Raw genomic sequence first — 26539 nt, forward strand, 5'->3', positions numbered from 1 at the left:
CTTTAGAACTTTACAGAAGTGTTTTATCTTAAATCCGTGGCCAGAGTAGAACTGCTGTTTATTTTCACTCTCACCTACCTACACTACTACACTACACAGTAGTGACCTTCCTCCATCCTAATGACCACCAACCCCACCCGGCAATAATTCTTGGAGAAGGAAGAAGCAATCCCGTGGGATATCTCAAGTCTCCCAGTCCAAAACTCCATGTTTCTGCCCTGGCAGTCAGCTGCCCCTCTGCACGTGTGCTCCTGACTACACCCAGCCCCTCACCTCTGCTCCGGATCCCATGCCTTGCACCTTCCCAGGGACTTTGCACCTGCAGTTATCACTCCTCTGTCCTGAACCAGAACCTGTTCCCTCTTCATCCTGGCATTCCACAGCACAGGGGGAAACCCACCATCTTCCACCCTGTTCTGCAGCTCCTGGCACATTACCGGTTGCCCTTCAAAGCAAAACTGCTTCAAATTCTGCTGAGATATTGTCTCCTCAGCCCCCTTCCGTGGAGCTTTTGTCCCAGTCACTCCGCTGTAACTGGTCTCGTCATGGCCATCGTTAATATCCATACTTCCTGATCCCACAGACACTCTTCACTGCTCACCTAAGCCAACATCTCAGGCATCTTTGGCATATTTGACTCTTGTGTTCTTTATCCCTCTGTTTTTATATTTCAGGGGCGTGGGGCTGATGTGACACCAAAGTATCCTAACTGAACTCCACAAGGTACACGTTCTACACTGTGCCCCCTTTGACCTGGGTATTGTATGGGAAGTCTTGGGTCAAATGAAAGACAAGCCAAAGGAAAGAGCATCCCAGTCACAATGGGGAATGGCCCACAGAGGAACTGGCAGGCAGAGGCGAGAGAGCTCAGACAAGGGAGGTGCGACAAGAAATGAACACCAGGGACAGGAGGGTTCCATCCCATTCACACTTGGGACTCCAGGGGCACAGTGTACAATGACCGAACGGAGTCTTTGGCAGAAGGGTGGCTGCAGTTTAGGAATTTCGTTTTCTGGGGCTGATCTTGGTTCCTGCTGCGGTGCAGGTGAGATCCAAGGGAGGGACCTGCATCACTTTAGGGAGAAATGTGGAAAGGGACTGAATCCAGATGAAGCCTAAGCAGGCAATGGGCTAGGGGACCTTGCGGCACAGGAGTGGACGTCCCCGCCCAGGGATGGGCTGGGCGATGATGCCCAGATTCAGAGGGGTCTGCAGATACAAGCAGGGTGGCTGAGGCTCAGTCAGCCAGGGAGCACTGGGTCCACAGCAAGAGGAGGGAGACAAAAATGCAAGTTCCACCACCCCCACCATGGGCGGTACAGGTCAGCATCAACAGCTGGAGCCAGGAGAGGACAGTCATTTTTCCCTCAGGGAACACTGAGGCCTCTGTGAGGAACAAACCTATGCCGTGTTATAGACTCCCTCTCCCACATGACTGTGAGCCTTTAAGTGACATATACCCTTGTTCCATCGCTGAAAGAAGTAGAGGGCATTCTCACCAGAATAGACTGAGCATTTGTAACTGTGGATATTCAGTTGGTTGCATGCAACCACACATTCCAAGTCAGAAGCAACTTCGGTTGGGTTTTCCCGTTACTAACCAGTATGAAGGGTGAACACTCATGAGGAAGATCAGATCATCCAGGGAGAAAAAATACATTAAAGTGTCCATGGAGTCTAAGGAGCATACATTGAAACTGTGATCTCAGCAACCCACGTCCCCTCCACCACCAGTGGGGCCCAGAGGGAGAGGAAGGAGGTCTTCCTGGAACTCCACTGCTGCTTTGAAAATACCACACTCCCCTCTCAACATGAATACTCACCTGTGAAGGTCATTCCAGTTCTCCACTCTGTCTTCTAGTCAACAGTCCTGATGATGCTTTTTGAACTGGCGTCCTGGTCTCTTTGGTTTGGGGAATAGAAAATAGCATACCCTGCAAGCACACAGGCCTCTACTTCCAATACCCTGAGTCTTTCATTCCCTTCAAGCCATGCTTCTTGAAGGTATAGACTCCAGGAGCATCCTTATGTGGTTACCTCTTGATTCCTCCTCTGAGTGCCCATCCACAGAACATCCCCTTGCTAACGTATCCCAAGAGCTCCATGGGCCAAACCGTAGTACCCAGTGCTGTATTGTCCACAGGCACATTCCGTCTTCAAAAACACTTTCTTTGGTCAGAGTCTGTGACAGCAACCATCCTGGTTTTCCTCCTCCCTCTCAGTTCATTACTTCGAAGTCTCCTTATTGTCCATTTACTTTGCTGCTGCTACTGCTGCTAGGTCGCTTCAGTTGTGTCTGACTCTGTGCGACCCCATAGACGTCAGCCCACCAGGCTCCCCCGTCCCTGGGATTCTCCAGGCAAGAACGAACATTGGAGTGGGTTGCCATTTCCTTCTCCAATGCATGAAAGTAAAAAGTGAAAGTGAAGTCCCTCAGTCGTGTCCGACTCCTAGCGGCCCCACGGACTGCAGCGCATCAGGCTCCTCCGTCCAGGGTATTTTCCAGGCAAGAGTACTGGAGTGGGGTGCCATTGCCTTCTCCGATGACAAACCTAGACAACATATTAAAAAGCAGAGACATCACTTTGCTGACAAAGGTCTGTAGAGTCAAAACTATGGTATTTCCAGTAGTGATGTACAGATGTGTGAGTTGGATCATTAAGAAGGCTGAGTGCCAAAGAATTGATGCTGTCGAATTGTGGTGCTAGAGATGAGCCTTGAGAATCCCTTGGACAGCAAGGAGAACAAACCCGCCAATCCTAAAGGAAATGAATTCTGAATAGTCACTGGAAGGACAGATGCTGATGCTGCAATACTTTGGCCACCAGATGCGAATAGCTGACTCATTGGAAAGGACCCTGATGCAAAAAATTGAAGACAGGAGGAAAAGGGGGCGACAGTGGGTGAGATGATTAGATAGCATCACCAACCCAATGGACATTAATTTGATCAAACTCAGGGAGATAGTGTAGGACAGAGGAGCCTGGCATGCTGCAGGCCATGGGTAGTAAATAGTTGGACATGATTGAGCAACTGAACAACCACCACCACCTCTAACTTACCTTTGAGCTTCCCTAAGCAGTACTCTTGCCTGGAAAATCCCACGGACGGAGGAGCCTGGTGCGCTGCAGTCCATGGGGTTGCTAGGAGTCGGACACGACTGAGCGACTTCACTTTCACTTTTCACTTTCATGCATTGGAGAAGGAATAGCAACCCACTCCAGTGTTCTTGCCTGGAGAATACCAGGGATGGGGGAGGCTGGTGGGCTGCCGTCTATGGCGTCGCACAGAGTCGGACACGACTGACGCAACTAGCAGCAGCAGCAGCAGAAGCTGCCAGAGCCCCACTCCCAACAGGGCTAAGAAGCTTTCTGTGTCTGTCAGTGGTAAAAGCTGAGACTTATGTCTTTACACACTCAGTGCCCCCTGCTTAGGTGATGATAATTCCTTAGAATGCTCATCACTCCCTCCCAGAGCTCAGACCAGGGAGCCTTCTCACGACAGTAATGGAGCAACTACCCTGGTACAGAAATGGGAGTTGGAGCTGTTTACCACCCTCTCAATGTGTTTTCTCCCTTTACATTCACTTGCACATTTCTTCTTGAGTCACCGAATCCAACTCTGCTCATCCCCAAGTGGTTACTGTAAAAAGCTGCACCTGTATCTCTATCAGGGCGGATGCATGTATCCCCTGCACTCTCTATTTTCTTTCTCTCCCTTCAGAATCTCTAGACTCCCAGACACCACCCTCAAAAGGGGCAGTGATGCAGGGGAGGTTGTGACTCTCATCCACAGCCTGGGTCAAAGCACGGCTGTGTTATATATAACCTCTTTCCCTCTTAGAATGAACCTTATCTTCTAGCTTTCCTCCTGCTTCTTGGCCACCCTGCTCACCGTTTTGCTTTGCTTTCCCTTAGGTCCATTCCCTGTGTTTCTCCTTTGCACTTCTTTTCTGTTTATGTGTCTGTCTGGCCCACCAGTGTGATATTCCCATCATCCACCTCACATCACTGGTCTTGTTATTTCAAGCATTGCAGACACGTCCTGAGACATGCTAGTAAACAATGTGTGTGTACTCAATGAAGGAATATTTTTAATGAGTGACAGGAAAAGGATCTCCTCCATGTAGGAGTCAGTATATAAGTGTCATATTTGTAGCACGATACCTAGTCTTGTGTGTTGTTCCAGACACTGTAGGAGTGTGACTCTGTCTTGGTGCCCTGGTGCCCTTGCATGTCCCCACTTAGGCTACGTAGACAAGGCTAAACTGCAGGCTGACTTGAACCTTGTCAGAGAACCTCCTGATTGCTCTTGCAGCAAGGGGGATAAGCAGCCTGATGAAGAGCTGCTATGAGGCCGTTTCTCAGCTGCCTCCTCATCCAGCTGGAGGTGACACCCATAGGGCACAACTGCGGGCTCCTTCCTGGCACAGACCCACCACCTGTAGTGCCTTTACTGAGGCCTTCCAATTCAGGGGCAAACCATGGGACTAGGGACAAGGCAACTGACACCAGGGTCACATTGCTTCTGCACTGTCTGTAAGGTAGAATCTGAATCCATTGGGGTTCATTGTCTCCTTACTGGCCAAGCCCGTAGAAGGTGACAAGCCAAACTAACAACTGCTACGGTGCCCTGAGGCCCTGTAGCTCCTGTGCTGTGACTTAGGGACGGGCTGCCTGACTACATGACAGAGTCTGGTGTTGAGTTGTGTGATGTTGCGTGACCAGAATACTGGCTTATTTTCTTTGTCATCACACACAGCAAGGAGCACCGTTTTCACTACATACTATGACTTAGGGTAGCCTTGTCAGTCCTCATTAACAAATCAACCTTAGAATGGATGCCATTTCTGATACCAGCTATTGAATCTGCTATTGAATCAATATATTTATTTAGACAAAATATGTTTCTCAAGTCCAGTTCATTTTAAAATTTAACATTATAGTCTATTTGAAATACAAAATCTGTATCACTTGTGAGAGAACTGTAATTGTAAAGGTAAATGTTTAAATGAAAAAATGGAGTAGAATAAGCCAAATCCATTTGCAATGTAATGCCTATTGCACATGTTATCTTGTTTATTCTTCATAACAAATATTTAGTGTAAAATTGTAATTTCCATTTTAGAAATGGGGAAACAGATCCAAAGGATGTAAATACCTTTCTCACCTTCACTCAGTATGTGTCAGAGCCAGTACTGATACTCTGAGTTATGTCACCTGCTGTGCTTAGTCACTCAGTCGTGTCCGACTCTTTGTGACCCCATGGACTGTAGCCCATCAGGCACCTCTATCCATGGGGATTCCTCAGGCAAGAATACTGGAGTGGGTTGCCCTGGCCTCCTCCAGGTGATCTTCCCGACCCAGTGATTGAACCCAGGTCTCCAGCACTGCAGGCGGATTCTTTACCATCTGAGCCACCAGGGAAGCCCAGTTATGTAACGTCATAGCCAATAAGGAGACAGAGCAGATAAGACTCAAGTCATTTTGTCTCACGAAGTTCCCCTCATTCCTTTCCCTTTTCTTCTAGCTAGGATCTAATCTTGTCAGACAGCTCCATGACCTAGGGGCTTTTTCACATACTTTTTGGTAAGATGGGACACTCTAACTTAAGTCTCATGGTAGATTTGAACCTCCCATTTTCAGTCCTTTTGGACCTGCATTTTCATACCTCTGTAAGGGCACAACAGCTGCTATTTATAATCCCTTGTTATTCCTTAAGCAGAGTGCATTCTGAATAGGTCCTTTGTAGCAGAAATATATTTTTTTGCTGCGTGAGGATGCAGATGGGGCCTCAGATAGGTAAGCATTTTGTTATTATGTAATAATAAGAATAGGGGGGAATCAGACAGCTGGAGGACTTCCTGTAGCTCAAACGGTAAAGAATCTGCAGGAGACCAGGGTTCGATCCCTGGGCTGGGAAGATCCACTGGAGAAGAGAATGGCAATCCACTCCAGTATTCGTGACTGGAGAATTCCATCGACAGAGAAGCCTGGCGGCTACAGTTCGTGAGGTCGCAAAGAGTCAGACACGACTGAGTGATTCACACACACACACACAGACACACACACACAGTTGGAGGGCTTCTGAGATCTGGTGACTATCAAGCCAATGGAGGACGTCATGGAGAAGAAAATATGTTTGTGGCTGCTCTCTCCCTGCACCCAAAAAAACTTGGAAGGCAAGTCAGAAGTGTGTGAAAGATATGCTGTGGCATTTGCCATGGAATTTGACAGCAGTTTTTTTCCTGTCTCCCTACAACCTTTGACAATGGCTTTCGCATTCCATTTCTCTATAGGAAAATACAATCATATTAAGTTTTAAAAAATGTTTCCCTGTCAATGATTTCATCAGGGACACCACCATATGAGATTTGGGTGGCACATTTTGTAAACCCATTTATTCAAGAGAAGACCAAAGGCTTTTATGCAATTTTTATGTGTAGGTATATATATATGTATGTATATGCATTAACATGTAGATTACACCTAAAGAATATGTTATGACCCAATTTTTTTAACTCTAGAAGTGCAAGGGTGGTTTAAATGTATAAGGTTACCAATGCATTTCACCACACTAATAGAAAAATGGAGGAATAACAATTCTATGATCATCACTATTGATACATTATACGTGTTTGATGAAAATAAATCTATATTCAAGACGGCAAACTAGGAATAGAATGGAACTTACTCTGATAAATTATATCTACAAAAAAACGCAACGAAAACAGGTTGAAATGGAGAAGATTTTTCATTTCCTATTGGGAAAAATGCCAATTATCACCTGCTTTAGTCAAGACTATTCTGGCCAGGTTTGTTCAATGCTGAAAAATGAGGACAGGTTTAAGGTTTAAGCCAGTAGAAACTGTTGATATTCAAATATAATAGTATATTTTGAAAAGCAAAAATAATGTAGATCTAAATTTGTGGAATTAATATGCATATTTAGAGGAATTGTTGGACAGAAAATCTATATATAGACATTCTATCTCTACATACATCCTCAACTAGACAATAAAAATCACAAACCATCAATTTTCAATAACATTAAATAGCTAGGGATAAATTTAACAAAAATGTGCAAGTAGAAAACGAAACTTTATTTCCACAACTTTAACAGTCAAATATACAAATAAGAACAGCATAAATCGTTTCAGTTTATCTTCTTTCAAGTAAATGGTTGCCCTTCACCTATAATACAAACATTAGAAAAGTTCCTCAGCAGAACTTTGATGACAGGAGAGGTATACAAAGCTCACTACAGTTGTAGTTTTACAAAATGGACTAAAACAAGAACACTAAGGGCGACGCTTTGGCTTACGTTCAGTTAATCCTCTCGAGATTCTATAGACTTTTCAAGCATATTACCAGTATTGGTGATGTTTAGTTATTTAGTTACTGAGGTATGTTAAATAATACTTGTTTTTCTACCCTATTAGCCATTTCATCAATATTCTAAAAATATCTGAGTTCCAGATTATCCTCAGTTTTAATTCTGTAATATACTATTAGTGTCTTGTTCATATTTCTTATTATGTATACTTGGGCTCTTTCCATTTTCTTCACAGTTATGTAAACTAAGAGGAGTGGACTAGCAGTTTGGGGTTGACAGATACAAACTATTACATTCAGAATGGATAAACAACAAGGTCCTACTATACAGCACAGGGAACTATGTCCAATCTCCTGTGATAAATCACAACGGAAAAGAATATTTTAAAATGTGTGTGTGTGTGTGTGTCTATATATATATATATATATATTAAAAAATATGGAAACTAGCACATTGTCTTTATTTATTAGTTGAGTTCATTTTCCTCTTCCTAACACTTCATACCTGTCTTTTATTAAGGATCTTTTCCTTTTTCCCTTAGGTTTATTCTGTTGCTCTTTTTCTTACCGTTTATGTTGGATGTAGGATTTTGTATTTATGTACCTTGTAATTTATGTATTTTTCTTTTTAAATACCATACATATTTAGGGCTAAGATTTTTCTATGAGAACATTTTAATCATGTTCTGTACTTACTTGAAAGTCGTCTGAAAGTTGTATTTTTGTCTAAATGTTCTAATGGAATGGAACAAAAATGTAAAGTGAAAATATTTAGAAGGCTGATACACAGTAAATTCTTCCCTAACTATGAAGTTCTTCCTTTAAATCAGAACCATGCAATTCATTTTCAGCAATTGGGAAAACACGTATGTGAAAGATACTAAGTTGATTACGCAGGAAGAACTAGAGTTACAATCTTTGACCTTCAGAACTTTTTAAATTCATGTATCAAAGGAAAAATAACTATGGTTAGAGACGATTATATCATGAGGCGCAGATTTTTATTAGTTCTTTAAGAGTGAGAGTGGGATGTAGAACAAAAACTATCATAGTATTGTAAAGTAATGATCCTTCAATTAAAATAGGCAACACCCCCACCCCCCAAAAATACCAAACGTGGGGGCAGGTAGTGTGCTTAGCATATGTATCTTACTCACACCTGGCTTGAATATCACTGACAAAATACACTCTATCAACTTGATCAGCCACAGAAACAGGAAACTAGACTATCTTTTGCCATTTTATTATTCAGTCATTGCATGCTTACTGGGGAAAGGATTTAAAATCCAACTGTTTTTTTAAGAGCTAGAGAATTCAGAATTTGAGAGAATTTAACAAACATCAAGAAGAATGTTGGCTCATTTTCTTAAAAAAATTTATTTATTTATTTTAATTGGAGGCCAATTACTTTACAATATTGTGGTCGTTTTTGCCATACATTGACATGAATCAGCCACAGGTGAACATGTGTCCCCCATCAGAAAATGAAATCTCAATTCCCCTGTTAAAATTTGACTGAAGATGATATTTTATTATAAATAAGTCATAAAAAACAGAGTATTCTTGTATGCATTCCATCGAAGAGAATCAGAGAATGCAAGAATTAGCATTGAAAACTTAGCATTTTAGTGTATCTGTTCTGAATTCACAACTTATATGAGTAAAGTTGAGTTTAGAAGTTAAGGGATTTCACAGAATCACACACGTTATGCTAAAGCTGGTACTAGAACCTACTTGAATGCCTGAGCATATTTCATATAAACTAATATTTATTATAAATGCATGCCATATTTGCTACAAGCAGAAATTATAAAAGAACCTGAAAATTATTAGCTGTTGCTTAAAGTACTAATACAAGAGAAGAAAACGGTTCCCTATTTTCAATTCGATATGGCTTTGATCCTCTCTGTTTCTTTATTTGAAAGTCTGTAAGTCAGGCACTCAGGCATCTGGGGTCTGAACTATCTTTCAAAGAATATGTGAACTCTGTTATTAAAATAATAGTAATGTTCCTTCTATATTATTAAAGATATAATATTCTGAAAAAACAGAAACCACATAAATGCTGGAGAGGGTGTGGAGAAAAGGGAACCCTCTTACACTGTTGGTGGGAATGCAAACTAGTACAGCCACTATGGAGAACAGTGTGGAGATTCCTTAAAAAACTGGAAATAGAACTGCCTTATGATCCAGCAATCCCACTGCTGGGCATACACACTGAGGAAACCAGAAGGGAAAGAGACACGTGTACCCCAATGTTCATCGCAGCACTGTTTATAGTAGCCAGGACATGGAAGCAACCTAGATGTCCATCAGCAGATAAATGGATAAGAAAGCTATGGTACATATACACAATAGAGTATTACTCAGCCATTAAAAAGAGTACATTTGAATCAGTTCTAATGAGGTGGATGAAACTGGAGCCTATTATACAGAGTGAAGTAAGCCAGAAGGAAAAACATAAATACAGTATACTAACGCATATATATGGAATTTAGAAAGATGGTAACAATAACCCTGTACGAGACAGCAAAAGAGACACTGATGTATAGAACAGTCTTATGGACTCTGTGGGAGAGGGAGAAGGTGGGAAGATTTCAGAGAATGACATTGAAACATGTAAAATATCATGTAAGAAAAAAGTTACCAGTCCAGGTTCGATGCACGATACTGGATGCTTGGGGCTAGTGCACTGGGACGACCCAGAGGGATGGTATGGGGAGGGAGGAGGGAGGAGGGTTCAGGATGGGGAACACATGTATACCTGTGGCGGATTCATTTTGATATTTGGCAAAACTAATACATTATGTAAAGTTTAAAAATAAAATAAAATTAAAATAAAAAATAAAAGAATTAAAAAAAAAAAGAAACCACATAAATTACTTTCTGAATGGATGACATACCTGCTTCTGGCATTTCAACAGGCTCTGTATTTGATGCAACCTCCTCCCTGACATTGGGACCATCTCCACCTTTACCCCAGTCTTTGCCTCAGCCAATTCCTGGAGATCAGTTTCCAGATCAGAATCTTTAAAAAAAAAAGTATCAATTCAGCTGTAAAGCATACAATATAAACAAGGGAATGATGATATTGATTCTCTCAGTATTATGAATTAAAAGTCTTAGGCCAGTATGGTAAAAATGTGATGAATGAGACCCTCAGGAGCATTATTCCAGGAATGTTTTGCTGGAGAAAAAGGAAAGCAGAATTTTCCGAATGCTATCACCATTTTCCTTTCCCAGGGTTGTCCTCAGACAACTTAGGTGCCCCCTTCTCTTTGTCTTGAAAACAAGGGAAAATTTGAGCGACCACACTAACCTGAAAACTATACTCTGCTCAGTTTTTTAGGAACTGTCTGAAGTCCTTTTCTAATGTTTCCTTTCCTCCTCTTACTGGTTATGTCTTAAGACATGATGCACACATACACTTTACCTCCAGAGGCATCCTCTCTTCTCTTCATTATGATTCACCGGATCCTCTCCATTTACTTCCTCCTTCCCAGGTGTGATATCCTGAATCTCAGCTGGCGGTTCCTCTTGTTGAGGTTGCTCAACACTGGGCTGCTGGTCCTAGTAGAGAGTGCATGCAAATAAAAACTTTTTGTTGTTAATACATCTAATAGCATAAATATACATAATACATAGATATATCTGAGCATAAGTAAACCTAACAACATTTTCCCAACACAATCTATGTACTTACTTTTAATAAAGTTACTCTTCCCACAGAGAAGAGTTAGCTCCCATAAGAGTTACCCAGAAAGACTTTGGAAGTTATTTAAATCTATATTGGGATGGAAGTATGCAGTCTGTTGTTAATAAGCAGGAGGAGGGAGTCACTGGGCACATTTCCAGGGAATTCAACAGTATACTCATAAGCAATGCCAGACTGTAATATATCTGGATCAATGTTCCTTCCTAAGACAAACTGTCACCCTTTATCAGCATGGAAGACCTTTATCACTGCATCTGTACTACTTAACATGATTTTCTCAAAAATAAACTTTTGCTAATAGAAAACATCAAATGGTAAGGTACTCACAACCACAGGTTCATCCAGCTTGGGGAATCTTGATCTATAGGTCCCAATGTTGACGCCACTTGCCCACTGATATTTCTCCCGGAAAGTAGAATATTGTGATTTAGAAAATGTATTTAAGAGCACAGCTATATTTCCTCACTTTTATGACCATATGTTGACTTATTTTTTTTAATGTGAAAATACTTTCAAAAGAAAATTCTGGTTAAGTTAGAGTGTACATGCATTCCAATTACACCAAATACAGTTGCTTGCAAAGCCATTTTTGTCTTTGCTATGCTGGCAGAGAAATCACCTTAAGGTACACAGGAAGGCTGACTTTTTGTGAGGAAGTTTGATTTCACAACAGAATTCTCCATCATGAAGATATTTAGTGAAATACTGCTAGGAATTTAAAAATTCAGGACTACTGCTCATGTCACATTCCTATTCACCAGACCTATTTCCCCCAACTCCCTTGGAATTCAGTTGGAACACGAAGAAAGGCTCAGTCTTTACAGCCTGACTATGGGATTTTCTCAGTGTCTGTGGCTGAGGTGAGTCTGCATGCAGAGAAACCGGTCCACTTCTCTCTTGGCACCTTACCACAAAACTCGTGATACATATGTATTATATGATTGTATGTTATGTATTATATGATTTCATGTCAGTGGGTTTCTGGAAAAGCACAACTATAGGCAGAGAAATATGTCTGTGGTTGCCAGGGTATAGGAGTGGAGGAAGGAGTCTGAAAGGAAATAGCCCAAGGGAGCATTTTCAAACCAATGGGACGTTTTCTACATTTTTATTGTGGTAGCATTTACACAATGGTATGCATATGTCAAAACTGGACAAATGGTAATGCTTTAAAGCATTGACTTCTACGGTATATAAATTATATCTCAATACTTCTCACTTTTCTAAAAAAGGAAAAGGATCTTTTAAGTATGTAAATACTGGTTATTGTATCCATCTAGAACTTGAGCTCATAAACATAAAAATCTTATTTGAAATTCTTCCCAGACCCGGCCAACTTCCAGGATTCCCCATGACACCTTTGTACCCTTATGACAGGACACAGAAACTTGGTCTTAACCACGTTTACAATTCCGTCTCCTTCACCTCAAGTCAACATTCTTGCTGAGTTCTGTCCATTTTACTTCGAAAATGTCTAATGCATCGACTTTTTCCCATGTCCACCACATCTGCTCTAGTCCAAAGCCCCCTCCATTTAATTGTCAACCCCCTTCTAACGGGTCTCTCACATCCACTCAGGGTGCCTGTCTCCCACTCACCGCCCTCTCCCTCCCTCTCTTACAGTTGCAGAACTGTTTATGACTTTCTAGATAAAGCCTACTGTCCTACACAAGAACTTGAAGGTATGGTCTAGCCCTTGCCCAGCTTGCTAACATCATGGAAAGTAGAGAATCCTCTTCTTGTCTCTCTCATTTGGCTTCATTCATACCCTCCAATTTCTCAAGCTTAGATTGTCCCATATTTCTGAAGCCTCCATTTAGTAGACTCCTTCAAGCTAGGCTTCAACAGTATATGGAACAAGAACTTCCAGATATACAAGCTGGTTTTGAAGACGGAGAGAAACAAGAGATCAAATTGCAACCTTCATTAGATCATGGGGAAAGCAAGGGAATTCCAGAAACACATCTACTTCTGCTTCATTGACTAGACTACCTCAAGGCCTCTGACTGTGTGGATCACAACAAACTGTGGAAAATTCTTAGAGATGGGAGTACCAGACTAGCTGACCTGTCTCCTGAGAAACCTGTATGAGGGTTAAGAAGTAACAGTTAGAATAAAACATGGAAAAAGGACTGGTTCAAAATTGGGAAAGGAGTAAGACAAGGTTGTATAGTGTCACTTTGCTTATTCAACTTACACGCAGAGCACATCATGGGAAATGCTGGGCTGGATGACTCACAAGCTGGAATCAAGGTTGCTGTCAGAAATATCAACAAGCTCAGATATGCAGATCATACCACTCTAATGGCAGAAACTGAAGAGGAACTAAAGAACCTCTTGATACGGGTGAAAGAGGAGAATGAAAAGGCTGGCTTAAAACTCAACATTCAAAAATATAAGATTATGGCATCTACTCCTGTCATTTCACAGAAAACAGAAGGGGGGAAGTGGATGCACGGACACATTTAATTTTGGAGGCTCCAAAATCACTGTGGATGGTGATTGCTGCCATGTATTAAGACACTCGATTCTTGGAAGAACAGCTATGACAAAGCTAGTATGCATGCATGCTCATTGCTTCAGTCATGTCTGACTCTTTATGACTCCATGGACCGTAGCCTGCCAGGTGCCGCTGTCCATGGGACTCTCCAGGCGAGAATACTTTAATGGATTGCCATGCCCTCCTCCCATGGGGCATGGCAGGGCATCTTTCCAACCCAGGGGTGAAACCCATGTCTCCTGCATCCCGTGCATTGCAGGGACGGTTTTTGATTTTGTTTTTGCCAATTTATGCATGTTTTAATTGAAGGATAATTGCTGTACAGAATTTTGTTGTTTTCTGTCAAACATCAACAAGAATCAGCCATAGATACACCCATGCAGGGGGATTCTTTACCACTGAGCCACCAGGGAAGCCTATGTCAAACCTAGACAGCATAGTATAAAGCAGAGACATCACTTTACCGACAAAGGTTCGTATAGTCAAAACTATGGCTTTTTCAGTAGTCATGTACAGACGTGTGAGTTCGATCATTAAGAAGGCTGAGTGACAAAGAATTGACGCTTTGGGTTTGTGGTGCTGGAGAAGACACTTGAGAATCCCTCAGACAGCAAGGATATCAAAACAGCCAATCCTAAAGGACACCAACTGTGATCATTCAGTGGAAGGACCGATGCTGAAGCTGAAGCTCCAATACTTTAGCCACCTGATGGGAACAGACGACTCACAGGAAAAGACCCTGATGCTGGTGATCAGGGTAGGAAGCATAAAGCAAGTTATGCCCTGGTGACTGCTGAACAGGTTTTAGAAGCAAAATCTCTCCCCCAGGGAACCAGTGCTATTAGCGGAACTTATAGCTCTGACCCAAGTTCTAGAGCTAACCGAAGGGCAGCGAGCAAATATCTTCACTGATTCTAAGTACGCTTATTTGACTTTACACACTCATGCTGCAATATGGAAAGAAAAACAGTTTAAAAGGGCAACAGGAGAACTTATTGAGCATTTCAGAGAGATCCAGAGACTTTTAAAGACTATATATTGTCCTAAAGGAGTAGCTGTTAGGCATTGCAAAGGGCACAGCAGGGATGGGAGTAAAGTAGCTGAAGGTAATCAGCTGGCTGATGTCAAGCCAGAAAAAGTGGCACTTTGGGAAACCCCTTCACTGCAGATGCCTTTGATCTGGACAGGTCCTGTGGAACAGGAAAAACCGCAATATACTGAGGAAGAATTAGAAAGATATGAGAAAAGAGGAGCAAAGATTACTGATAAAGGATGGCTACAGTCCAAGGATGGATGATTAATAATTCCTGAAAAGACTCAATGGAAAATTCTTAAGGGTTTACACCAGAGTTTTCATTTAGGTGTAGAGAGTACTTACCAGATAGCTTCTCATTTGTTTGAAGGTAAAAATGTAGTGAAAACTTTAAAGGACATTATCAAAAGATGTGAGGTTTGTCAGAAAAATAACCCAAAGACTGAAAAGCTAGCAAAATCTGGATTACAAAGAAGTGGAAAATATCCTGGAGAAGACTGGTAAACTGATTTTACTCACATGCCACAAGCTAATGGATATTCTTGCTCACAAGTTTGGGTGGATATTTTCCTGGATGGATTGAGCCTTTTCCCTGTTGCAGTGAACACGCTAAGGAGGTTATAAGAATTTTAATCCATGAAATTATCCCCAGATTTGGGCTGCCACGAAGGCTTCACAGTGACAATGGCACCACCTTTGAAGCTGCTCTAACTCAGGGGGTGTCTAAAGCTCTAGGAATAGAATCTCACTTACACTGTTCCTGGAGACCCCAATCCTCAGGAAAGGTTGAAACAGCTAACGACATTATCAAAAGACATCTGTGCACATTAACTCAAGAGACACAGGACAATTGGATTAAAATTCTACCTATAGCTTTAGTGAGGGCTGGGACTGCCCCCCAAAAGGAGGGGCTGTCCCCCTTTGAATGTATTTATGGAGGCCTTTCTTATGCACAGACATTGTTATAGACCCTGAAGCCTTAGAATTAACTAATTATGTAACTCAGCTCTCAGATTTTCAAGAGGCATTAATGGAATTCCAGCAGGTGACTCCTGACCTAGCCTCTGCATCAAACAAGCCCTCATTTGAGCCAGGAACAGAGGTCCTGATAAAAACACTGGGATCTGGGGGCCAATCCCTCGAACCCCTCTGGGAAGGCCCTTACCAGGTTATTCTTTCTTCTCCCACAGCTGTCAAAGTGCCAGGAAGAGATTCATGGGTGCATCACACTCGAGTTTAAGAGGTGGCATCCTGACCAGAACTAAGTCACGTCATTTTATGTCTTTCGTTTTTATGCTCTGACTTTGTACTTTTCAGATAGCCCTGATAATCTATGTGAGCCTACTTCTGCTGACTCCAAATATCCTGAGTTTGCCGTTTGATCCTCAAGACAATGCCTTCCTGTCCTGGGCTCACTCCTATGCTGCATTCCACAATCGGTCTAACTGCTGGGTCTGCAGAGTGCTCCCCTCATCATCAGTGGAAGGCTTCCCATGGTGGACATCTCCACTTCAAGGAAAAGACTTTCTCCAAGTCTGCGAATACCTTCGACAACAATCGTATGTGATGCCTCTTCTTAATCTGATGACATCTAACAACCCTAAGATGGACCGGTGCAACACTTTGTACTTTAATTATGGACATAACGTGGCTTTTAATTTTGATTATACATTGTCTTGGTTTAATGACTATTTCGCTACACAGAAGGTAAATGGGTCTAGATCTAGTGGCTTTTTACCTGATGTTTATCAAATATGGGATGATTGAGGTTATATGGCTAACTCCTGAAAAAGGACGTCTAATGTCTACTGCCCCTATATGCTGGGAACAAATAGAGCCATCCCCAGAAGTTAGCCAACAACTTAATTATAATGATTGGAAACAATTGGGACTTTTGCCTGAGGAAATATGCAAGGTAATCATTCCCGTATTTTCCAACCCCAGTTCAGGTCCTTTGCCTCAGGAAATATGCAAGGTAATCATTCCCGTATTTTCCAACCCCAGTTCAGGTCCTCCCTTTGCCTGGCCAGGCACTGATTGGGACTGGATATCTCAGTCACGCTGGCTTGCTCCAAATGGGACCTACTGGATATGTGGCTCTTACCTATGGGTAAGGCTTCCCCCTGGCTGGATAGGGAGATGCACCCTAGGTTTAGCTTTTACTCATGGCTTCATATTTTCAGAGCTTCCAGAAAAGCCTGCTAATTTACCACACTTTAAAACTCAGTGGGCAAGGTCTGCATTTCACTGGTATGATTATTTGGCTGCAGTGTTTGTTCCCTCTCTGGGAACTACAGATGTTCTGCTATGAGCGGATGCTTTTGACTAATTTTACTCAACAGGTATTACAAGATTCTCAAAAAGCTATTTCAGCTCTTCAGTTCAGTTCAGTTGCTCAGTCGTGTCCGACTCTTTGCGACCCCATGAATCGCAGCCCGCCAGGCCTCCCTGTCGATCACCATCTCCTGCAGTTCACTCAAACTCATGTCCATCGAGTCGGTGATGCCCTCCAGCCATCTCATCCTCTGTCGTCCCCTTTTCCTCCTGCCCACAATCCCTCCCAGCATCAGAGTCTTTTCCAATGAGTCAACTCTTCGCATGAGGTGGCCAAAGTACTGGACTTTCAGCTTTAGAATCATTCCTTCCAAAGAACACCCAGGACTGATCTCCTTTAGAAAAGACTGGTTGGTAACATCAAAAAAAGATGTCCTTTTCATTATGGGGACTGGAATGCAAAAGTAGGAATTCAGGAAACACCTGGAGTAACAGGCAAATTTGGCCTTGGAATATGGAATGAAGCAGAGCAAAGGCTAATAGAGTTTTGCCTAGAGAATGCACTGGTCATAGCAAACACCCTCTTCCAACAACACATAAGAAGAGTCTACACATGGACATCACCAGATGGTCAACACCGAAATCAGATTGATTATATTCTTTGCAGCCAAAGATGGAGAAGCTCTATACAGTCAGCAAAAACAAGACCAGGAGCTGACTGTGGCTCAGATCATGAACTGCTTATTGCCAAATTCAGACTTAAATTGAAGAAAGTAGGGAAAACCACTAGACCATTCAGGGAAACAAATCCCTTATGCTTATACAGTGAAAGTGAGAAATAGATTTAAAGGACTAGATCTGATAGACAGAGTGCATGATGAACTATGGACGGTGTTTGTGACATTGTACAGGAGACAGGGATCAAGACCATCCCCATGGAAAAGAAATGCAAAAACTCAAAGTGGCTGTCTGGGGAGGCCTTACAAATAGCTGTGAAAAGAAGAGAAGTGAAAAACAAAGGAGAAAAGGAAAGATATAAGCATCTAAATGCAGAGTTCCAAAGAATAGCAAGGAGTGATAAGAAAGCCTTCCTGAGTGATCAATGCAAAGAAATAGAGAAAAACAACAGAATGGGAAATACTAGAGATCTCTTCAAGAATATTAGAGATACCAAGAGAACATTTCACACAAAGATGAGCTCGATAAAGGACAGAAATGGTATGGACCTAACAGAAGCAGAAGATATTAAGAAGAGGTGGCAAGAATACACAGAAGAACTGTACAAAAAAGATCTTCACGACCCAGATAATCACGATGCTGTGATCACTCACCTAGAGCCAGACATCCTGGAATGTGAAGTTAAGTGGGCCTTAGAAAGCATCACTATGAACAAAGCTAGTGGAGGTGATGGAATTCCAGTTGAGCTATTTCAAATCCTGAAAGATGATTCTGTGAAAGTGCTGCACTCAGTATGCCAGCAAATTTGGAAGACTCAGCAGTGCCCACAGGACTGGAAAAAGTCAGTTTTCATTCCAATCCCAAAGAAACTCGATGCCAAAGATGCTCAGACTACCACACAATTGCATTCATCTCACACACTAGTAAGTAATGCTCAAAATTCTCCACGCCAGGCTTCAGCAATACATGAACCATGAGCGTTCAGATGTTCAAGCTGGTTTTAGAAAAGGCAGAGGAACCAGAGATCAAATGGGCAACATCTGCTGGATCATGGAAAAAGGAAGAGAGTTCCAGAAAACATTCTACTTCTGCTTTATTGACTATGCCAAAGCCTTTGACTATGTGGGTCACAATAAATTCTGGAAAGTTCTGAAAGAGATGGGAATACCAGACCACCTGACCTGCCTTTTGAGAAATCTGTATGCAGGTCAGGAAGCAACAGATAGAACTGGACATGGAACAACAGACTGGTTCCAAATAGGAAAAGGAGTACATCAAGGCTGTATATTGTCACCCTGCTTATTTAACTTATATACAGAGTACATCATGAGAAACGCTGGGCTGGAAGAAGCACAAGCTGGAATCAAGATTGCCTGGAGAAATATCAATAACCTCAGATATGCAGATGACACCACCCTTATGGCAGAAAGTGAAGAGGAACTAAAAAGCCTCTTGAAGAAAGTGAAAGAGGAGAGTGAAAAAATTGCCTTAAAGCTTAACATTCAGAAAACGAAGATCATGGCATCTGGTCCCATCACTTCATGGCAGATAGATGGGGAAACAGTGACAGACTTTATTTTTGGGGCTCCAAAATCACTGCAGATGGTGATTGCAGCCGTGAAATTAAAAGACGCTTACTCCTTGGAAGGAAAGTTATGACCAACCTAGATTGCATATTCAAAAGCAGAGACATTGCTTTGCTAACAAAGGTCCGTCTAGTCAAGGCTATGGTTTTTCCAGTAGTCATGTATGGATGTGAGAGTTGGACTGTGAAGAAAGCTGATCGCCGAAGAATTGATGCTTTTTAAGTGTGGTGTTGGTGAAGACTCCTGAGAGTCCCTTGGACTGGAAGGAGATCCAAGCAGTCCATTCTAAAGGAGATCAGTCCTGGGTGTTCTTTGGAAGGAATGATGCTGAAGCTCAAACTCCAGTACTTTGGCCACCTCATGCGAAGAGTTGACTCATTGGAAAAGACCCTGATGTTGGGAGGGATTGAGGGCAGGAGGAGAAGGAGAAGACAGAGGATGAGATGTCTGGATGGCATCACTGACTCGACGGACGTGAGTCTGAGTGACCTGTGGGAGTTGATGATGGACAGGGCTGCCTGGTGTGCTGTGATTCATGGGGTCGCAAAGAGTCAGACACGACTGAGCGACTGAACTGAACTGAACTGAGTGTTTCCATGTGGTTAAAGGGGGAATGAGGCGCAGAGGCACTACGTAACTTGTTCAGTGTCTCCAGCATTAAGGGAGCCAGAGGTCTGATGCACTGTGGAAAACTCTGTGTGTTCTGTATTTATCAGTCAAGAGTAAGATCCAATGGCTATGGCAAAATATGTAGAATAACAGCTAGCACATAACACAAATTATCTTACATCACAGAAATGCACGCTAAATAGAAATCTGATTTCTTCAGAAATCTTTCAAATGGAGGCTTGACAAGACTGGCATCAGGATGTTTTGTAGACACGATGGTCTCAGAGCCTCCTCAGAACATCAGACAGCATGTCAGTGAGTCTCCTAGACTGGTGGTCCTGGGTTTGTGCATCAGAGAAAGCAGGAAACCCCTGTCACATGCTCTCAATGGAGACAGAGCCTGGAAGCAGGCAAAATTAGACCATGCCTCTGCTCTGGTAGTGCCTAGACAAGTTGTCCATGTCAATCAGAACTGAGGAATTCTTTTAAAAAGTGCAGATTTCATGATCTACACTCAGTGAATCTCACTCAGTGGGGCTACAACAGTGCCCCAGAATCTGTGAGATTTCACTACACTTGGGAAACTCTCAGGGACTTTATTAAACCTCTTTGGTAGTGAGACTGTCAGCAAAATAAGGGAAATAATGATCAGAACAGATATTAGAAAAAATATGTAGATAAGCAACAAAACCCAAAGCTGGCTCTTTCAAAAGGTCAATATGAATTCATAAGTTTCCACCCACAAGAATAAAAAAAAAAAAAAAAGATAACTAAAGACAAAACTTACCAATATAAGGAAAGAAATAGGTTACAGATGCGGATGACCACAAACTGTGGGAGAAACTGAAAAAGCAGCACCAGGCCCCTTTCGATGAGAGCTACGTGCCAAACCCAGCCCATTACAAGATTCCTTGACATTCAGGAGCACGCCGAGTAGATTTCCATGCCAGGACTGTTGCATTTATTGTTCCTTCTGCCTGGAATGCTCTTCTCTTAGGTAACCCCACAGCCTGCTCCCTTACTTCCTCCAGATCTCTGCTTACTTGCCATCTTTCAGGGAGTCTTTCCCTCATTATCTGGAATAAAATAATAACATCATATCTACATACACCTTTTCCCCTGATCTAGCAATATGTTTCTTCATAGCGCCTGCCACCCTTGATTATTTACTGACCAACAAGTCTATGAAATGAGAGACTTGGTTGAAATGGCAACCCACTCCAGTGTTCTTGCCTGGAGAATCCCAGGGACTGGCAGGGGCCTGGTGGGCTGCCGTATATGGGGTCGCACAGAGTTGGACACGACTGAAGCGACTTAGCAGCAGCAACAGTACTGTCCCAAACTCCTTCAATAGTCCTCAGGTCTATGGCAGGTGCTCAGATAACATTTGCTGAAGGACAGTCTGGAGCCAGGCCCTTTACACACATTGCTAACATGCACAGGTACCCTCCAAGATGGGCACTGGCCCCATTGTGTTTATTATGATACAAACTGAGATTTCAGGAGACAAGTGATACACTCAACAACACAGTCAGCATGTCAGGTTCCAGGCTTCAGAATCTTATCTGCCAGCTTCCAAATCCTCAGTTCCCGGACAGAGACTTCACAGCCAAGAACATAAGAGGTTTTATATCTAACACAAAGACTCCAAACAGCTCAGATAGATACCCAGAGACACCAAAAAGAGCTCACTGAATCTCTGCACAGAGAGTGTACAACTCGTCTCAGACCCTCAAACACAACTGAGACCATAACCATACACACTGTGACAAAGACCCTCTAAACAGACCAAAGTCTTCCAGACAGAAACAAACGAGAACTGCACAGATACTTCACATCATGGAGACTGATTCCCAAACCACGGGGACACTTACCGACCTAACACAAAACCCCCTAAACAGAAAGACAGACGTTTTAATAATAAATCAAGACCACAATATAATCCTAAGATTAATTTCCCAGACAAATGAAAAACTTGCAAACTGTACATAGATTCCCAAGCAGCTGATGGTTTACACATTTACACTGACCCATCCTTAAAGCAGCACAGAGGCATCACAACTTGGAACGCAGAATCAAAAGCTCAGTGATCTCACATTCTGGGGTGCAGATGCCTACACAGAGATCTCTCACCCAGGAACTGAAAGCCAGCAAGCTCCAAAGATGCACATCCCGGTATACAGGCACACATCCTAGAGGCTTTGTACTATGGCTCACAAAATCCGCTCAGATCAAATATCCCATCACTCACAACCCTGCCAAAAGGCTCAAGGGGATCAAATGTACCCAAACAACACCTGTGTTGTCACACGAAGCAATACACAATCCCAAGCTGCCAGATACAGGTTATTCTCCAGGGAGAGACACCAAACTCAGAGACCTCTCCCTGGACATGAATTGCATGCATTTGTGTGAATGACGGAGAAGGCACTGGCGACCCACTCCAGTACTCTTGCCTGGAATCCCGTGGACGGAGGAGCCGGGTAGGCTGCAGTCCATGGGGTCGCTAAGAGTCGGACACGACTGAGCGACTTCACTTTCAATTTTCACTTTCATGGATTGGAGAAGGAAATGGCAACTCACTCCAGTGTTCTTGCCTGGAGAATCCCAGGGACGGGGGAGCCTGGTGGGCTGCCGTCTATGGGGTCCCACAGAGTCCGACAGGACTGACGCGACTTAGCAGCAGCAGCTGTGTGAATGACCGTGCACTGCCACAGGATCCAGACTGAGCGGAGCTAAACCAGAATGAAATGCCTTCACCATGCACAGCCAGCGACTGCCCCAAACCTCGCCACTAACCAGGGCACCTATTAGACCCCTTTGGAAAAAGCAATAAGACTCGGAGGAAAATTGTTTGCTCTGAAAAGTCGCGCACGCCAACGCAGGCTCACGCGTAAACAGGCGCCTCTCGCCCTCAGTTCCTGTTCTGCGACCACACTGCCTGCAATCACGTGGTGGCCAATCACTGCCCAGAACGCTTCCCTGACTCCACACCCAGACAGCCAGTCTCTCGCTCCGTAGTGGTCCCACCAACAAAGGGGTGGACTTGAAAAAGAGACGGAGAAAGTTTCCGCTTAATACCTGTGTCCACTCGGATTCAAAAGCAGTGGGAAGACCAAGAGGAGCGAGTGGGGATGGACCTAGTGGCGCCATGAGTGCCGCTGCTGGGAACTGCGGTCCATGCCCGACGCGGTGTAAGGGGACCCTCTCTGTTGTCACACGCCCTCTCCCAATGGTACCTTCCAGAGTGGGTGGTCTTTCCGCTACCCCTCGGTGGTACATCCCAGGACAGAACTGTTTCATCTCGCGCGCCCCTTGCTGGTGGGATTGGGGAACAGCAGATATAGATGCCCGTGGACCATTCCAGGAGGATCCACAAAGGGCGGAAGGGCAAGGTTAGGGGGAAAACCCCACAGATTTCTGCAATTTGGGACTCAGAAAAAAGTCTTCGTAAACTGAAGATTACGTCTCTATGGGGATCACTGTCGTAACAGAGAGCATGGAAAACACTTTATCTTTGCTGGGCATTGTGATTGTTTGTGCTTTCCTGTTCAATACAGAATAGGTCTCATGGGGGAAAGCCAGCCGCAGTCCCCCAAGGGGCAGGATAGATAAAGCTTCCGACTGGGATCTGCAGGCCTGGCGTGGGAAAGCCCCTGTCGCTGACTGCGAGTAATATGTGGAAGAGACAACAGGACCTTCCATTCTCTTAGGAAAGGGGTCAACTCTGAGAGGACCCAAGGACACCACCACGTAGGTGAGATAAAGACCATGGCTTTGTCACCATCTTGTCATCCCTGAATATGTTTCGTAGCAGAATCCTCAGCCTGTCTAGCTATGCCTCTCTCAACAAGTTTAAATTTGTTTGTTCATTCCATCATTCATGCATTCTCTCCAAAGTATGCATTAAGCACAACTCTGTATTTACAGTTAGGACAGAGAAAATCAACCTTTCCTCATGGAGCTTACATTCTGTTGGGATCATGTGGTCCCTAAATACAAGTAATGTATTAGGTGTTTGTAATTGCTGTGAATAAAATTAAATCGGGATAGTGAAATAGACAGGGGGGTGATATTTAGAAAGAGTGGTCAGGGAAGTTCTAAGATTGTGACATTTGAGCAACAGCCTAGAGGAGATATGCCTATCTGGGAGAAAAGTATCCTAGACAGAGGTAAGGCCAGTGGAAAAGCTGGGGAGTAGAACCCTGTGTAGTGTGTATGAAAACAGTGAGGAGGGCAATGTGACAGGCAGAGCATGATGGAGGGAGAGTGAAGAGATTGGGTGACAGAAGTGATGAGGGCCAGGTCCGTTGGCCGTTCTGGCCATTGGGGGGATTTGGACTTGAACCACAGGAGGGTTCTTATCAGAGAAGTCCACAGGCTTCTTTCCGAGGCCCAGATCGCACATGATTGTTGAAGAGCCCTTGGTTTATTTGAAGAAAAACCCTTCCCCACCCCTTCTGCAGCTGAGCATGCCTTTCCTGGAATCCCCTACACTCAAGGAGAATGCCTCTTCCTGCTTCTAGTGAACATCCATGTCAACCGATGATACTCTCAGGAGAGACAGGGCAAGGACCCTCTTGGTGTGACTGAGGGCACATTGAGTCTTACAAAGGCAAAGAGGCATGATATAAGAGGCACAGAGATGGCAGGGAGAAAGACAAAGATAGAGCATTAGACAGGGACGGAGAGACTACTTCTGGTAGCAACCTGTCCCCACTTAGTTAGCACCCACCTACAGGCCCCCAGCCCTGCTACTGGATGATGTACAGTACATTTTCCCTATAGGAGAAAAGAAGCTCCTCCGCAGGGACTCTCTCTAGGGAATGACTCAGTCGCCCATAGCCTGGGCCTTAATCATGCTCCCTTCATCCACATCAGGGGCCTCTTCCCATCAAGACAAGGACATGGTCCATTCCTGGGGAGGCTCATGGTGTACACAGGGTCCCTCACAACCTATCCTGCCCAGACTGCCCTCCTGCTGATCTCACTGCCAATGACTGCTTTAATGGAGGAAAGAGAGGCAGGGATCTCTGCATTTGTGGTGGAGCCTCATGCAAATTGGTGAATGTGAGATTTCTCCCCAGCTGCTTGGAGGCTCACCTCTGTACCTTCCCCCACCACATCGATGGGTGTGTGATGGAGAGACACAGAGACATATCCTGACAGTGAGTCAGTCATAGGGTCCTTGTGGCCCTGTGCAAACGCCCCCCTCCCCCACTACCCGGCCAGGGTTGTGCTGATTCTTCCCTTCCTCTTCCAAGGAGCCCAAGTTTACATGCAGTCTCTCTCCTCCTCATGAGCTGAGATCTTCCATCTGCACTGAGCCTTGGGTGCCCATCTGCTATCGGTGCCCTGCTTGTTGTGGGCTGGACAGATGGACTGAAGGAGTGTGTGTACACAGTTTCTGAAACAGGGCCCCTATCAAGGGTAGTAGTCATATCAGCAAGTATTGTTCTTAACAAGATTATTACCTGGGCTTCTGTGAACTGAGCATTATTACCCTCTCTGAGGCTGGGGCCCCAGGCTTTTATCTCTGTGCAGAGGCATGGTAGAAATCGTAGCAAATGTGACATCACAGGCCTGCTTCTATGGCCTGTGAGACTGGGGTCCATCCAGCCTTCCTCTTAAGACTATTCTCATGTGCAGATACATGAAGAGCTGAAAGGCCCAACCCTCTGGACAAAGGACCCCGAAATAGTTCTGAGATTTCATGCCCTGGGACAGAGATGTGCAAACAGTTCAGACTGCTCATCCTGGACACCAACCCAAAACAGCTCTAATAGGTCACGCCTGAGGACACAGATGCACTCCAGCTCAGAAATACCAACTGTGGCTTCAGATGAATTAGGATCCCTAAGAGAAACAGCATTGCTCACAGCCAGTTCTACAGGGTTAACTTGTAACCTCCGTGGTTCCTGCATGACAATGCAGCCTGAAGGAACTCTGGGTGACAAACAGGAAGAGGCACACTGTGCTTTGGACAAACTGGCCCTTATTTAGTCACACAGCTTCCTCAGGAAAAGGTTCAGTGACCCCAGATCCTTGCCCCACACACAAAAGCATGAAAATGATTAACTTGCAATGTCTGATCTCTGTGTTTCACAGTAATCTTTTGCCAGTATTCATGCTAGACTTCATGTATTTCCTAGGCAAAACACATATTGCCTTCACTGCTACCTCCTCAGAGCAGTGTTCTCAGAGCTAACGGAGGAGCTGTGTCCCGGGCTATAGTCCCCAGGAGACCCCAAATCCAACCTAAACTCACAACTCTTCTGTTGCATGTATTTCCTTAAGTGGACACTACTCTAGCTAATAGCTCCCATTTACCTCAAAGCCTTCACATCCTTCCCCAGAGCCTACAGTCTGCACCCTGGGACACAGAGCCCCACATCTTTGCCTCTGGGCTACTGCGTGGGCATTTGCACTGAGTCTCTGTTCAGTCAACCCCAAGGGAGAGAGGCCTCCAGTCTTGTAATTCCTGCAGCCCATAGTCACCAGCATGTCATCCTGAGGAAGGCAGGTTCATTCCAGGGGTGTGGTGTGCCTCAGAGCTGAGGGGCTCTGAAATTGATTTCCCAGGTCTGGGTCCTGAGAATGGCCCTAACCCCACCCTGGTCAACTCTGGTCATGGTAACTCTGTATCCTGCCGCATGGGAGATTCAGAGTGAATGCCAGATCCACAGAAGAAGCCCCAGAGACTGGTCCTCTCTATCGCAGCACCCACTCTATGCTACTGAATTCTGGAGATAGGAGAGGTTTCCTCTCACTGTGCCTATGACAACTCCCTTACATCCGTCTAATCACCTC

General features: G+C 44.0%; 1 protein-coding gene and 1 long non-coding RNA gene across 4 annotated transcripts in view; one reads left to right on the plus strand and one right to left on the minus strand.

The window, feature by feature from the left end:
* LOC113886989 (neurofilament medium polypeptide-like) overlaps positions 1-26539 on the plus strand; it is a 424045-nt gene that overhangs the window by 217519 nt on the left and 179987 nt on the right. The gene's annotated exons all lie outside the window — the stretch shown is intronic.
* Positions 6368-10315, minus strand: LOC113886997. The gene is made up of 2 exons (XR_003509622.1): positions 10238-10315; positions 6368-7193 (listed from the first exon to the last, which is right to left on the minus strand). It is a non-coding gene; the product is annotated as an uncharacterized LOC113886997 (long non-coding RNA).

The sequence above is a fragment of the Bos indicus x Bos taurus genome, chromosome X (genome assembly GCF_003369695.1).
Source record: "Bos indicus x Bos taurus breed Angus x Brahman F1 hybrid chromosome X, Bos_hybrid_MaternalHap_v2.0, whole genome shotgun sequence".
In the NCBI taxonomy this organism is placed as follows: domain Eukaryota; kingdom Metazoa; phylum Chordata; class Mammalia; order Artiodactyla; family Bovidae; genus Bos; species Bos indicus x Bos taurus.